Source organism: Bos taurus, chromosome 2, assembly GCF_002263795.3.
Source record: "Bos taurus isolate L1 Dominette 01449 registration number 42190680 breed Hereford chromosome 2, ARS-UCD2.0, whole genome shotgun sequence".
Classification (NCBI taxonomy): Eukaryota; Metazoa; Chordata; class Mammalia; order Artiodactyla; family Bovidae; genus Bos; species Bos taurus.
In genome coordinates, this window is record NC_037329.1 from 111,917,891 (window position 1) to 111,931,699 (window position 13,809).

Below are 13,809 nucleotides of genomic sequence, written 5' to 3' on the forward strand. Positions count from 1 at the left end.
TCCACACTATTTTTTATGATGGCTGTACCAATGGACATTCCCACCAGCTGTGTGCAAGGGCTCCCCTTTCTTCACACCCTCACCAACACTTCTCATCTCTTGTCATTTTGATAACAGCCATTCTAACAGGTATAAGGTGATATCTCATTGTTCTTTTGATTGACATTTCCCTAATGATTAGTGATATTGAGAATCTTTTCATATACCTAGTGGACATCTACATATCTCCTTTGGAAGTATGTCTCTTCAAGTCCTCTGCCCATTTTTTAATCAGGTTATTTTTTCCTTGCTATTGACTGGTTTGAATTCCTTGCAGATTGGAGGTATTAACCTCTTAACAGATGTACGATTTGTAAAGATTTTCTTCCATCCCATAAGTTGTCTCTTTACTTTGTTGTCTCATTTGCTGTGCAGAGGCTTTGTACAGAGTTTGATGCAATCCCATTTGTCTATTTTTGCCTCTGTTGCCTATGCTTTTAGAGTCATATCCAAAATATCATTGGCCAAACCAATGTCAATGTCAAGAAATATTTTCTGTATGTTTTCTTCTAGTAGTTTTACAGTTTAACAGTTTCAGGCCTTACATTTAAGACTTTTAAGACCATTCTAAGTTGGTTGTTGTATGTGAAGTGAGAAGAGGGTCCAATTTCATTCTTCTGTATGTGGATGTTAGTTTTCCTAACCATTTACTAAAGAAACTGTCCTTTGTCCATTGGGTGTTCTTGGCACCTTTCTCAAACTAAGTTTCAAATGTAAGTTCTTTGAGGATTATTGGGCTGAGACATTTAGAATCAAATTATCTTTGGCATCACAATAAATATTTAACAATTTAGATAGTGTTGACCACATTAGGGAGAAGCCTGATTTTATTTTCAATTAAGTTTCAAAATGTGTATTTGAAATGCATGTTCCCATTTCAGTGAATTTTAAAAGTTTTAAATGAATAGAAGACACTGTGATATGTAGAAACGTACTGTGGAACCTGGTGGGTATCAAAGATTTGTTTTTCAGAAATTTTCAGATGATATGATCTTCATTTTATAAGAGATTAAGTTTTCTCAGTCTACAGTATGAAAAGATCAATTCCAGAATCATAATTTATTTTGCAGTTTTTGTTCTTTACAAAATAAAATTCATTATTGAGGCTAATTGTGTCATGGAGGGAATGATATATACTAGGAACCAAAATAATTAAAATTCTCAAACTTTACGAATATTCAACTCTTTTTATTAAAGAGATTTGGCTCTGAATGTCACAGCATATGTCATATGTCATACAAACTCAGCAGGTGGAGATACCTGAAGATCAAAAGAAACCAGGCTCTTTCTTCAGGGCATCCCCTACCCCCAACTTATAGAATTTGAGGTCTTCTTAATAAGTTATATTCTTTCTTGGAAAAAAAAACAAGACCTTATAACAAGGTCTTGAAAAACAAAGACCTAGAAAATGAATAGAAAGCAAGTTATAAAGTCCTGCTCATCTAGACATTTTAAGAAAAATCACCCTCAGTCTGGAATTTTAAGCATCTAGTTAGAACACAGCATTTTCTTAAACACCCATTTCACTATCAGTGCAGGTATAGATAATTCCATAATGAAACTACTACTACTTTCTAAGAATCATATTGAGAGAAAGATATTTTTAACTTCTAAGAAGAGATCATCATAAAAGTGACATTCTAAAAGTACAAAATTGAATGGGAATAGAATAATAAAACCTCAGGATCTTGAGAACAAGGTTCAGCTTTGGATTATCACCAGTAGATAAGACTAGTCAATCCTATTTCAAGTGAATGGTCAGATCTTTGCTAGAGAAATGAAATTCACATATTTTCTGGGTGTTGACTTTGCATTTTCTGTCAGAACATTTTCTTCTTCCCATGTAACCTAAATCTCTTCTGTTACAATTTAAACTGATTTTCCCTGATTTTATCCACAGAGCATATTAAAAGACAATATATCACTATCCTTGAAATAATAAGTAATTCTCCATATATTTGAAGACAGGCTTTAAAGTGTATCTGGAGTCTTTTCCTTCCAGAAGAAATTACCTGGTTTCATGTCTTCTTATTGGTTCTATTACCAGATTTCAAAACTATCAGTTACAATTCCTCCAGGACTGCTTCACAGATAAATGTCACTTTTAATTTAAAGAGCTCAGATCAATGCCCAAAGTTCCAGTGAGAAGCTGGAATTATTGCTGAGTTTAATTGTGGATTACTTTCTAGTTCTCTTACAACCTTCTCTCAAGATCAAGTGCCTGCCTTCTTAAAGGGATCAACAAGGTAGAAAATAAACAAAGAACTCTTTTTCATTCTAACAATGAATTCAAAGAGAAACGATGATCAAGAACATAATACCCACATTCATGAAGTCATTTTAAATATAAAAATGCGTTTCAGATTCAAAAGAAGCAACAAATAGATTCAAGTTTATCCAATCATTGCATTGATTAAAACAGTGTTGAAAGATTTCATTCTCTCAGGTTCTGCTCTGAGGAAAAATTAGCTTGTGTTGTGGTGTCTGGTATCTGTTAACATCTCAAACTGACCAAAGTAGCATGAGAAAACTGGTGGAACGAATTGTAGTGACTCACGGAAGTTCATTGCCTCTAGCAATTAATGTCGGAGAAAGCGATGGCACCCCACTCCAGTACTCTTGCCTAGAAAATCCCATGGACAGAGGAGCCTGGTGGGCTGCAGTCCATGGGGTTGCTAAGAGTCGGACACGACTGAGCGACTTCACTTTCACTTTTCACTTTCATGCATTGGAGAAGGAAATGGCAACCCACTCCAGTGTTCTTGTCTGGAGAATCCCAGGGACGGGGGAGCCTGGTGGGCTGCCGTCTATGGGGTCGCACAGAGTCGGATACGACTGAGGCGACTTAGCGGCAGCAGCAGCAGCAGCAATTAATGTTATCCAATTTATCTACTTAGTCATTCAAAGCATATTTGGATAATACGTTTCAAGAGATTAATCAAATACCATTTTTGATTAGCATTAGCTTAAAGAGTATGAAAAAAAAAGGCAATTGGAAAGTTTTTTTTTTCTAATATACACAGAGTCGACTTAAATTCAAGTTGACGTCATGAACAAACTTCATCTGACTTCAGAAAACAACACCCAGGCATTTTGTTTCAATAACATTGCTGAGAAGAAGGGAGTAATGAGAGGCTGACTGGTAATCCTCTTTTGGGAAATGCCAACTCCAGAAATAACCCTAAAATCCAATGCAGTGTGATGAGCAAGGCTGACTTCTTATATCTGGGCCAACTGCTCTGGCCTCTGGTAGGCATCTGGCTTCATCAAGATCTCCCTCCCTCATTCAAGGTTAACCTGAGATGATTTGAGAGGAAATCACATTGGCAGCTAAATTAATTGTATTTCAGAGACCTTAAAGTACAGATTATTTATTTACTCAATACATATTTACTGAGTACCTGCTATGTGCACCATGAACCTACAACATAAAACTTCTTTATCTTCTTTACCTTGAACAGCTTTTAATCATGACAAAGAGTCTAAAAAAAAAAAAAGTAAACATATTGAATTAAACCACAGGCCTTAATATCCTCTGGTGGTGGTTGGTGGTTTAGTCACTAAGTCGTGTCTAACTCTTGTGACCCCGTGGACGGTATCCCACCAGCCTCCTCTGTCCATGGGATTCTCTAGGTAAGAATACTGGAGTGGGTAGGCATTTCCTTCTCCAGGGGATCTTCCCGACAAAGGGATCAAACCTGGGTCTCTTGCACTGCAGGTGGATTTTTTACAGACTAAGCTACCAGGGAAGCCCTTACCTCTTCTATCTCCCAAAATGCCACTAAAATGACAATAGCAAAATTTCTTTAATACATTAACCCTCAAAGGCCAGGAGAATGGCAGGAGATGTGATAGCAGCCAAGAGATTTCAACAATTCTTTGGAAGATGGAAGGAGATAGAAGACTAATAACTAACTTGGCAAATTAAGGAAAATTGTAGCTTAAGAGGTAGATTCCAAAGAGGAAAGCAGAGAAAGCCTGAGAGCAGCACTTGGGGGTACCATGGCCCCGCAAACTTCTAAAAACAGGGACACTGGCTAAAGGTCTACCTACAGAGTGGTTGGCATGGACGACCTATGGCATTCCTGGGGGATTACAGTTAAGTGAGAACACTCATGCATGTGTACGCACACAGCACACATGCATATACACACACCCCACAGTAAGTTCCCAGCTGCTTTACTCAAGGGTACAGAAATTAAGTGGAGTCCAGGCAGCGGGGGCAACTCTTGGCTCAGCTTCCTCTGGCCCCCAGTCAGTAACAGGTAGCAAGCAGCTGGCAATGCCAACAAGGCTTGACTTACCCAACCTGAGAAGCTCAAATTTGTGCAAAGCCATATTTCTTCCCAGGTGGCCGAGTGGTCAAGAATCTGCCTGCCAATGGAGAAAATGCAGGTTCAATTCCTGGGTCAGGAAGATCCTCTGGAGGATGGCAACCCACTCCAGAATTTTTGCCTGGAAAACTTAATGGACAGAAGAGTCTGGCAGGCTCCATGGGGTCACGAAGAGTTGGATACAACTGAGCACATGCGCATGCACACACACACACACTTCTTCTTTACTTAAGGCTTACGTTACCTCTCAGGGAACTTACACAAGTCCACAAAAAGAAATATTTACAGACATCTGCAACCCTCCTGGATCTTAAACATAATTCAGAGCTGCAAAGCTATATATACATCTTCATCAAGTGAGAACCATGTTCCTTGCCTCTACCACCAAACCCTGTAGTACAAAAAAGCTCATTATTAATTAGGAAACTGAATGATTCCTCCCTGAAGACACTTAATGGCAGAGAAAAGATCTCTAGGTACTAACAACAGAGCCTCCTGGGCCACCTGACTATGCCCCTAGAACTGTCTATTAGCATCTCGTGGTGGTGGTTTAGTCGCTCAGTCGTGTCCGACTCTTGTGACCCCATGGACTGGAGCTCGCCAGGCTCCTCTGTCCATGGGGTTTTCCAGGCAAGAATACTGGGGTGGCTTGCCATTTCCTTCTCCAGGAGATCTCCCAACCCAGGAATTGAAGCCGGGTCTCCCACATTGCAGGCAGATTCTTTACTGACTGAGCTATGAGGGAAGCCCATTAGCATCTTAGCACCCACTTTTAAATATGAGTAGAGACCAAGGATTTCCTGACATCTGAGAATAGTCTCTAATGTCAAAGAAAGAGACTGAAAAGAAAAAATAGAAAAAAAAAGTAAGTAGTGGATACAGTAAGAAAGCACGGAACAGCACAAACTGTTACACACACACACACAGACATGAGTATGCTCAGAGAGTTCAAAGAAGATGGAGTTCCTAGATCAGTAAAACAAAAGCAGGGTTCTATGGAGGAAAAGAGACAAGAAAAAAAACTCCTGTGAATTAAAAAGTACGATAACCAAAATAAAGCCAAAGGACTCTCCGAGAAATAAGAACAAACAGAAAAACAGAAGGAAAATTAGAGGAAAAGACAAAACTATTGAGGAGTCAACCCAGAAGGTGCAAAATTCAGAGAGCTAAAACAGAGATAATGGGAGAAAATATCAAAGAAAGAATTCAAAAACTGTCCTAGGTCTAACAAGATGAGATGTCAGATTAGATAGGCTCATCATGTGCCCAGCACAAAGAATTTTAAAAGGACATTGCATGAAAGAACTCTTATGATAAGGAGAATAGCTTAAGAGATTCCAGGAGGACAAAAAGTTCACACTCAACAGATAAGCAATCAAAGAGCATAGGACTCCTCACCTGCAGCTGTTGGAAGACTAGATGTCTACATCCAACCAAATTATCAACTCAGTGAAAGAGAGGAAGAGACCTTTGACTTTTCACCCTTGCATAGACTAAAAATGAAGAGAAAAATAAAGAAGAAATTTGCATCCAGCTTCCCTGGCAGCTCAGTGGTAAAGAAATCTGCCTGCCAATGCAGGAGACACAGGTTCCATCCTTGGGTAGGGAAGATCCCCTGGATAAGAAAATGGCGATTCACTAACAGTATCTTTTTCTGGGAAACCCCATGGACAGAAGAACCTGGCAGGCTACAGTCCATGGAGTTGCAAAAGAGTCAAACACAACTGAGAACTCAACAACAAATATCTTCCTTAAGAAGCCACTGGAAGATGTCTCTCAGCAAAGTGTAGGAGAGAGTTAGATATGGTTACCTAGAGTACGGGTTTCCCAGGTGGCACAGTGGTAAAGAGCCTGCCTGCCAATGCAGGACCCATAAGAGACATAGGTTTGATCCCTGAGTCAGGAAGATCCCCTGGAAGAGGGTATAGCAACCCACTCCAGTATTCTTGAGGCATCAGAGGATGCGATGGCTGAATGGCATCACCGATGCAATGGACATGAACTTGGGCAAACTCCGGGAGACGGTGAGGGACTGGGAAGCCTGGAGTGCTGCCGTCCATGAGGTCGAAAAGAGTGGGACATGACTGGGCGACTGAACAACAAGAACCTAGAGTACAGGGACCCCAAAGCAAAATGGTGGTGAAAGGAAAGACCAGAACGACAGCCACATACCAGATCAAGAAAGCGACCATTTCGGATGGAAGTGGTAGACGCTGGAGGAAGAGGTGGGGAAGGGAGTGATAGAATTTATAGATCATTTCATTCCTTTTTATAGTTGGAAAAAAATATCAATAGTCATCTGAAAGATCTGTCAGATGACTGGGGGGAAAAATAATGATAGCTATATAGAAAACCAGACAGTGGAAAACATACTTAACAACTTCAGAAAAAGAAATGATACAAGCAAGAAATCATAATCTTAGTTTTTAAAACTACTTTGGGAGAAAGAGAAATGAGGGAGTATGTGTGTGAGCAGAAGAGAAGTACATGCTCAGTTACCATTAGTCAGGAGATAATGTAAAGAATTATGAGTAGGAAAACGCCAGCATAAGCATATTATTTAGAAATATAGATGGAAATACCCAAACTGCTTGGTTGCTCAGTCGTGTCTCTTTGCAACCCCATGGACTATACCAGGCTCCTCTGTCCATGAAGTTTTCCAGGCAAGAATACTGGAGTGGGTTGTCACCAAAGGAAAGGCTGCAATTATTGAAACTAATTCCTCTAGGAGAAGAACATAGCAAAGAAGAAGAGTTGCTGTGTTTCATTATAAAGTAGATCTACCCAAGTAGATTTTTTAAAATATGCACATATATTATCTATATTTAAAATTTTTAATGGAATTAAAAATCAATAAATAAGGGATGGTAGATTACATATATTTAACAGTGACATTAAAAACATATTCTGGGATATCTTCCCCTCTCCCAATATTAAACTCTAAACTTGAGGGGAAACATCCATAAATATATTAACTGTTGTAACTATCATTTATGAGCTTTCATTTGATTTTATCTGATGCAGTTTTATTTTTCAACCTCATGAGTAAGAGTGCCATTAGTTTACTAGCTTCCAGGTGGAATAATATATTCTACGTCCTGATTTTACTTCAAGCACATAACATTTGACCAGAATGCTACTCTTCCTAATACAACTTTTTAATATATTTTTTATATTTATTTATTTGGGGCTTGCCTTGGGTCTTAGCTGCAGTGGCTCACAGGCTCTCGAGTTGTGGCACAGGGGCTTAGTTGCCCCACAGCATGCACAATCTTCCAGGACCAGGGATCAAACCCACATCCCCCACATTTGAAGGTGGATTCTTAACCACTGAACCACCAGGAAAGTCCTTCTAACATAATTTTTAAAAAGAGAGGACAGACGAAATTTTTTGGAGATTCTGTGCTATTCTTCATGTACTAACAATTCCCTATACACACACACACACACCCACCCCGAGCTTTTCTCTGTGGAGCAAAGACATTCTCCTCTGAAGCTTCTTTTCATACTATCGGTTTCTCAGTTCTCTTACCATTTTGCATTTTTTTTTTCCTGAATGATGTTTAACTCCACATTTTGCTCATAACAAGGACTCAGTAAATATAGGTGGAACTGTTGAATTTTGCGAAATGGCAACTAGCTCTGTCTTAATATTCTGAGTAGGGAACTCAGTTTTCTACAAGGGCTGGAGAACACTGTGGTTTGGGGTTTTGTTGAGCATCATGAGCTTGAAACTGGGATGATATTTCTCCAGATTCAGTAAACTGAACTATCGCTTGCTTTTTGCCCAATCTTCTGGCCACTTATCCTGACCGATTTAATAGTTCTCTGGCCAGAAGAGTTTAATAGCATTTATACACCAAGAGCTCCAGCTGCTCTGTTCTCTCTGCTAGATCAGTTACACAAATGTTACACACGACTGGTCTGGGCACTCATTTCTTCAGGGCCCAACTTTATATCTGCAAGTAAGAATGATCCTTTTAACAATGTGCCTGGGGACTTTCCTGGTGGCCAGTGGTTGAGAATCTGCCTTCTGTTGCAATGGACATGGGTTCAATCTCTAGTCAGGGAACTAAGATCCCACCTGCCATGGAGCAACTAAGCCCGAGTGCAACTACTGAGCCATGCTCTGGAGCCTGCACACCACAACTAGAGAGTCCGTGAGCCACAGCGTAAGATCCCACGTGAGGCAAAGAAGATTCTGCATGCTGCAACTAAGACCTGACGAGGCCAAATAAATTAAAACAAAACAACTAGCCCCGATTTCCTTCCTCTAAGCCTTCTCTAAATATGACAAGACCAACCCCCTAGGACTGCTGCCTCTCAGGCATCTCCCTTTGATCTATTGGAGGGGTTTCCAGAAAATAGAAAGACAGACTATCCACTGCTTCTTCGTCAGCCTCATTTACTCACTTTCTCATTGAGCTCCAGTTCTCTCTTCCACAAACCAAGCTGCCTTCTTGGTAAAAAGGTAAAGCAAATTACCAGTGATCTACCTTGGCTGGATGAAGCACAAGCTGTAATCAAGATTGCCGGGAGAAATATCAGTAACCTCAGATATGCAGAATGCACACTCTTAGGCAGAGAGTGAAGAACTAGAGAGTCTCTTGAAAGTGAAAGAGGAGAGTGAAAAAGTTGGCTTAAAATTCAACATTCAGAAAACTAAGATCATGGCATCTAGTCCCATCACTTCATGGTAAATAGATGGGGAAATAAAGGAAACCGTGGCAGACTTTATTTTTGGGGGGCTCCAAAATCACTGCAGATGGTGACTGCGGCCATGAAATTAAAAGACACTTACTCCCTGGAAGGAAAATTATGACCAACCTAGACAGCATATTAAAAAGTAGAGACATTACTTTGCCAACAAAGATCCGTCTAGTCAAGGCTATGGTTTTTCCAGTAGTCATGTATGGATGTGAGAGCTGGACTATAAAGAAAGCTGAGCATTGAAGAACTGATGCCTTTGAACTGTGGTGTTGGAGAAGACTCTTGAGAGTTCTTTGACTGCAAGGAGATCCCACCAGTCCATCCTAAAGGAAATCAGTCCTGAATATTCATTGGAAGGATTGATGTTGAAGCTGAAATTCCAATACTTTGGCCATCTGATGGGAAGAGCTGACTTATTTGAAAAGACCCTGATGCTGGGAAAGATTGAAGGTGAGAGGAGGGAATGACAGAGGATGAGATGGTTGGATGGCATCATCGACTCAATGGACATGAGTTTGCGTAAACTCCGGGAGTTGGTGATGGACAGGGAAGCCTGGCATGCTGCAGTCCATGGGGTCACAAAGAGTAGGACACGACTGAGCGACTGAACTGAACTGATCTACCTTTATTTTACCAGCACACTCCAGGTAGAAAAAGAAGATGTGTCAGACCAAAGTTTCCTAGAAGTCAGATACCCATGTTTTTAGGACAAAGGTTCATTGACAACTGGCCAGTTTTCTACCTTAGTGACCCTTTGAAACTAACTAGTTGCATGCTGGAAGTGGTTTGTTTGTTTGCTTGGGCCATGTCACAGAACTTGCAAGATCTTAGTTACCTGACCAGGGATCAAAGCCCCCTATCCATGAAAGTACCAAATCATAACCACTGGACCACCAGGGAATTCCCTGGAAATTTAAATTTTATAGTTTTATCAAACTCATTATATGCCATCTAGTCAAAACTGTGTTACCTCCACCATTGTTTCAGACTTGATCCAGGACATGCTGTGCATTTACCACTGTGTGTACATGTTTGTGCTCAGTCACTCATTCATGTCTGACTCTTTGCGACCCCGTGGTCACAAATGTCCTCTGGGATTTTTCAGGCAAGAATACTGGAGTGGGTTTTTCATTTTCTTTTAGGGGATCTTCCTGACCTAGGGGTCAAACTCATGTCTTCTGCATTGGCAGGTGGATTCTTTAGCACTGAACCACCAGAGAAGCCCACATTTACCACTAGGTCAACTCTCACATCCAGCAGTAATGTACAGATGTGAAGGTTGGGCCATAAAGAAGGTTGAGTGCCAAAAAATTGGTGCTTTTGAACGGTGGTGCCAGAGGAGACTCTTGAGAGTCCCTTGAGCAGCAAGAGATCAAACCAGTCAATCCTAAAGGAAATTAACACTGAATATTCATTGGAAGGACTTATGCTGAAGCTGAAGCGCCAATACTTTGGCCACCTGATGTGGAAGCTGACTCACTGGAAAAGACCCTGATGCTGGGAAAGACTGAGGGCAAGGAGAGAAGGGGGTGACAGAGGATGGGATGGTGGGATGGCATCACTGAGTCAGTGAACATGAGTTTGAGCAAACTCTGGGAGAGAGGGACAGGGAAGCTTGGTGTGCCTCAGTCCACGGGATCACAAAGAGTCAGACACAACTTAGCGGCTCAACAACACAACTCAAATTAGACTCAGGACATGAGGGGTATTTATCACTAGGCCAGGTCACAACCTTGGCCAGGGCCAGGGGCAGTAGAGCAGGTTGGTTGTTAAGTGGGAAGATTCTGGTGATAGGCAGCTTGAGAGTTTGTATTTGCATCCCGGTTCCATCATTTGTAAAAGTTACCTGATCTCTCTGTTTCTCAGTCTCTTCATCTACGAACCAGGGATGACAACAGTAAATGACATCAGTAATGTTAGAGGATACTATCTTTTAGTGAGGAGCTTAGCACAGAGTAAGCTCTCAGTAAATACTTGCTATGGCTAAGGAATCATGGGGAGTCAGCCCCACCCACTTACAGTCCCATTTATCTTCACTGAGGCAAGCAAAAAACTCCCCACTTCTGCCTTTGGAATCATTCCACATCTCCTCCATCACTTTTCCCATGTTCTGATGGAAAGTGTCTGTGACAGTCATTTCGTAGGTACCCAGAAAGGCAGTCTGCTGTTTCTTTGGATAATATTAATTAATGGATAACTCTCTATCTTGCCTTCTCAATCACCCAGGCTCATCAATCGCCTTCCTAATGCTTAAACAATGAATTTCTTCCATAGACAGCCCAAATGTGTAAGTTCTTTAGAGTTCCTTTCTTCCTTTTGATACCTGACCAGTGGTGTTCTGATCATGTATTTATGAATTCTCTCCAAGTTCCCTGTAAGGTGTTTACTTGGGGTTCCTCATTTTTTCACTTGTGTGTGCATGTGGCTCCAGTTTCTTTTTCTATAGTTGAGTAAGAGCAAGTCACGCTTTCACCTTCCCTCCTGACTCTTTGCTTGAACCACATCACTTGTCTCTGGTGGGTCACACTCACTCTTTAACCACCAGTTTCTCTTTCATGGGGGAAATCGAGGACAGGTATGGCACTGAATCAGCTGCCAGCTCCCCTCTCTGAGCCTCATCTCTTCATCTAAGAAACAGGAGAGCTGGGTCAGGTATCCAAATACCTTTCATGGGCTGGGCAGAGGCAGGCAATATTTTCAACAAGGGTGAAAGTTCAGTGTAATTCAACAGGAGAATGAAGACACAAAATCAAACTGGAAATCACAAGTTCCAACTGAAGGGACAGCTTCAACTCAGCCATAGTAAGGTTTTGCCAAGAAAAACATTCAGCCAGTATTGCCAGGTCTTCAGATTTTTTTTTTTCCCAAAAGAAGCCTGAAACCTAGATGATTATGTGAAATACTGGGATTATTTTAATATTGGCAATTAATAGGGATAATGGCAACAAAACCTGTGCAAGTCAAACCAAGCACATTGTGAGTGGCTGTGGTCATGAGCTGCATTTGGGCTGCAGGCCTCATTTGAAACTGCTGAATTAGGTGACAGTTGAAGCCCCTCACTTCATGAATGCCATTTATAGCTTTATTGCACTCAATGTGCATGCTCAGTCACTCAGTCATATCCTAGTCTTTGTAACCCCATGGACTGTGGCCCACCAAGCTCCTCTGTCCATAGGATTTCCCAGGCAAGAACACTGGAATGGGTTGCCATTTCCTTCTCCAGGGGATTTTCCCAATCCAGGGATCAAACTTGAGTCTCCTGCAGCTCCTGCATTGGCAGGCAGATTCGTTACCACTGAGCTACCTGGGAAGCCTATGGCACTCGTGGGCTGATTTCCCCCTTTTTTGTGGTTTTAGAATCTATTTGAGGAAGTAGACCTCAGACCTCAGAGCCGGCTTCCACCTTTCAGTCTAATATTATTGTTGAAACTCTTCTCAGATCAGTGACCTATGAACTCTTACTCACCAAATTTTTAAATATTTTTGCCCTCAAGATTTCCAGCTCAGGTTCTGTTTCCACAAATACAGGAAGAGAAAAAGTGTATATAGAGAAGCAAAATCTACACAACCTCATTTTTGGCTTATTATGTCAACCTTCTTCCTGAGATAAAATGTTGAAAAGCTGTTACACTGGCCAGTGTGTTTCAAATCCTTTCTCAATTCTTGCACACCATCTGGTGGTGGAACTATCTATTTATAGTGAAATGTTCAGAGAAAAAGGAAAATTAGGTGAATTGGGTGAGGAGGAAAGAGGAAGAGGAGAGTAAGAGGAACGGTAAGAGAAAAAATAAAAAGAAGGAAATAAGATGGAAATAAAAGTCATGAGTAATCCACATATTAAAAGTTCAACTGCTGAGAATTAGCTAGCAGTCATTTATGTAAAGCTTTAAAGATGCTCCAAAAATTGTCTGTTATGACTTAGAAAAGGAACTTATGGTTGCTGGGGGGAAAGGATATTAAGGACTGTGGGAAGGTCATGTACACACTGCTATATTTAAAATAGATAACCAACAAGGACCTATTGTATAGTACATGGACCTCTGCTCAATGTTATGTGCCAGCCTGGATGGGAGAGGAGTTTGGGGGAGAATAGATACATGTATACGTGTGGCTGAGTCCCTTTGCTGTTCACCTGAAACTACCACAACATTGTTAATCGGCTACACCCCAAAACGAAATGGTTTTGGTGTTAGAAATAAATAAATAAAATTGTTATCCATCCACCTGCATCTCACAATACAGTTTATGAGGAAAGGAGGATGGAGAGATGGTTAGTTATATGAAAAGGACAGGACAAGCAGCCTGTGAGGGGCTGGATTTGCCTCACCCTAAGATTCATATGCTAAAGTCCTAACTCCAGTACCCCAGAATGGGACCTTGGTCACTGAAGACGTAATAGTAAGTTAAGATCATATGAGAGCAGGGTGGGCCCCTAACCTATCAATATGACAGGTTTCATTACAAAAAAAGGGAAATTTGGAGATTTCCATGACAGTAAAGTGGTTAAGGCTCTGCGCTTCCACTGCAATGGGCATGGGTTCGATCCCTGGTCAGGAAGCCAAGATCCCACATGCCACATCACATGGCCAAAAAATAATAAAAAAGGGAAATTTGGACAAGATATACATATGGAAAGAACACTGTGTGAAGATAAAGGCAGAGAGTGAGGCGATGCAGCAGAGGCCAAGGAACACAGAAGCTTGGCAGCAAAGTGCCAGGAGCTGCG

General features: G+C 41.1%; 1 protein-coding gene across 1 annotated transcript in view; it reads right to left on the reverse strand.

Annotated features, from left to right (window-relative positions):
* AP1S3 (adaptor related protein complex 1 subunit sigma 3) overlaps positions 1–13,809 on the reverse strand; it is a 66,838-nt gene that overhangs the window by 19,559 nt on the left and 33,470 nt on the right.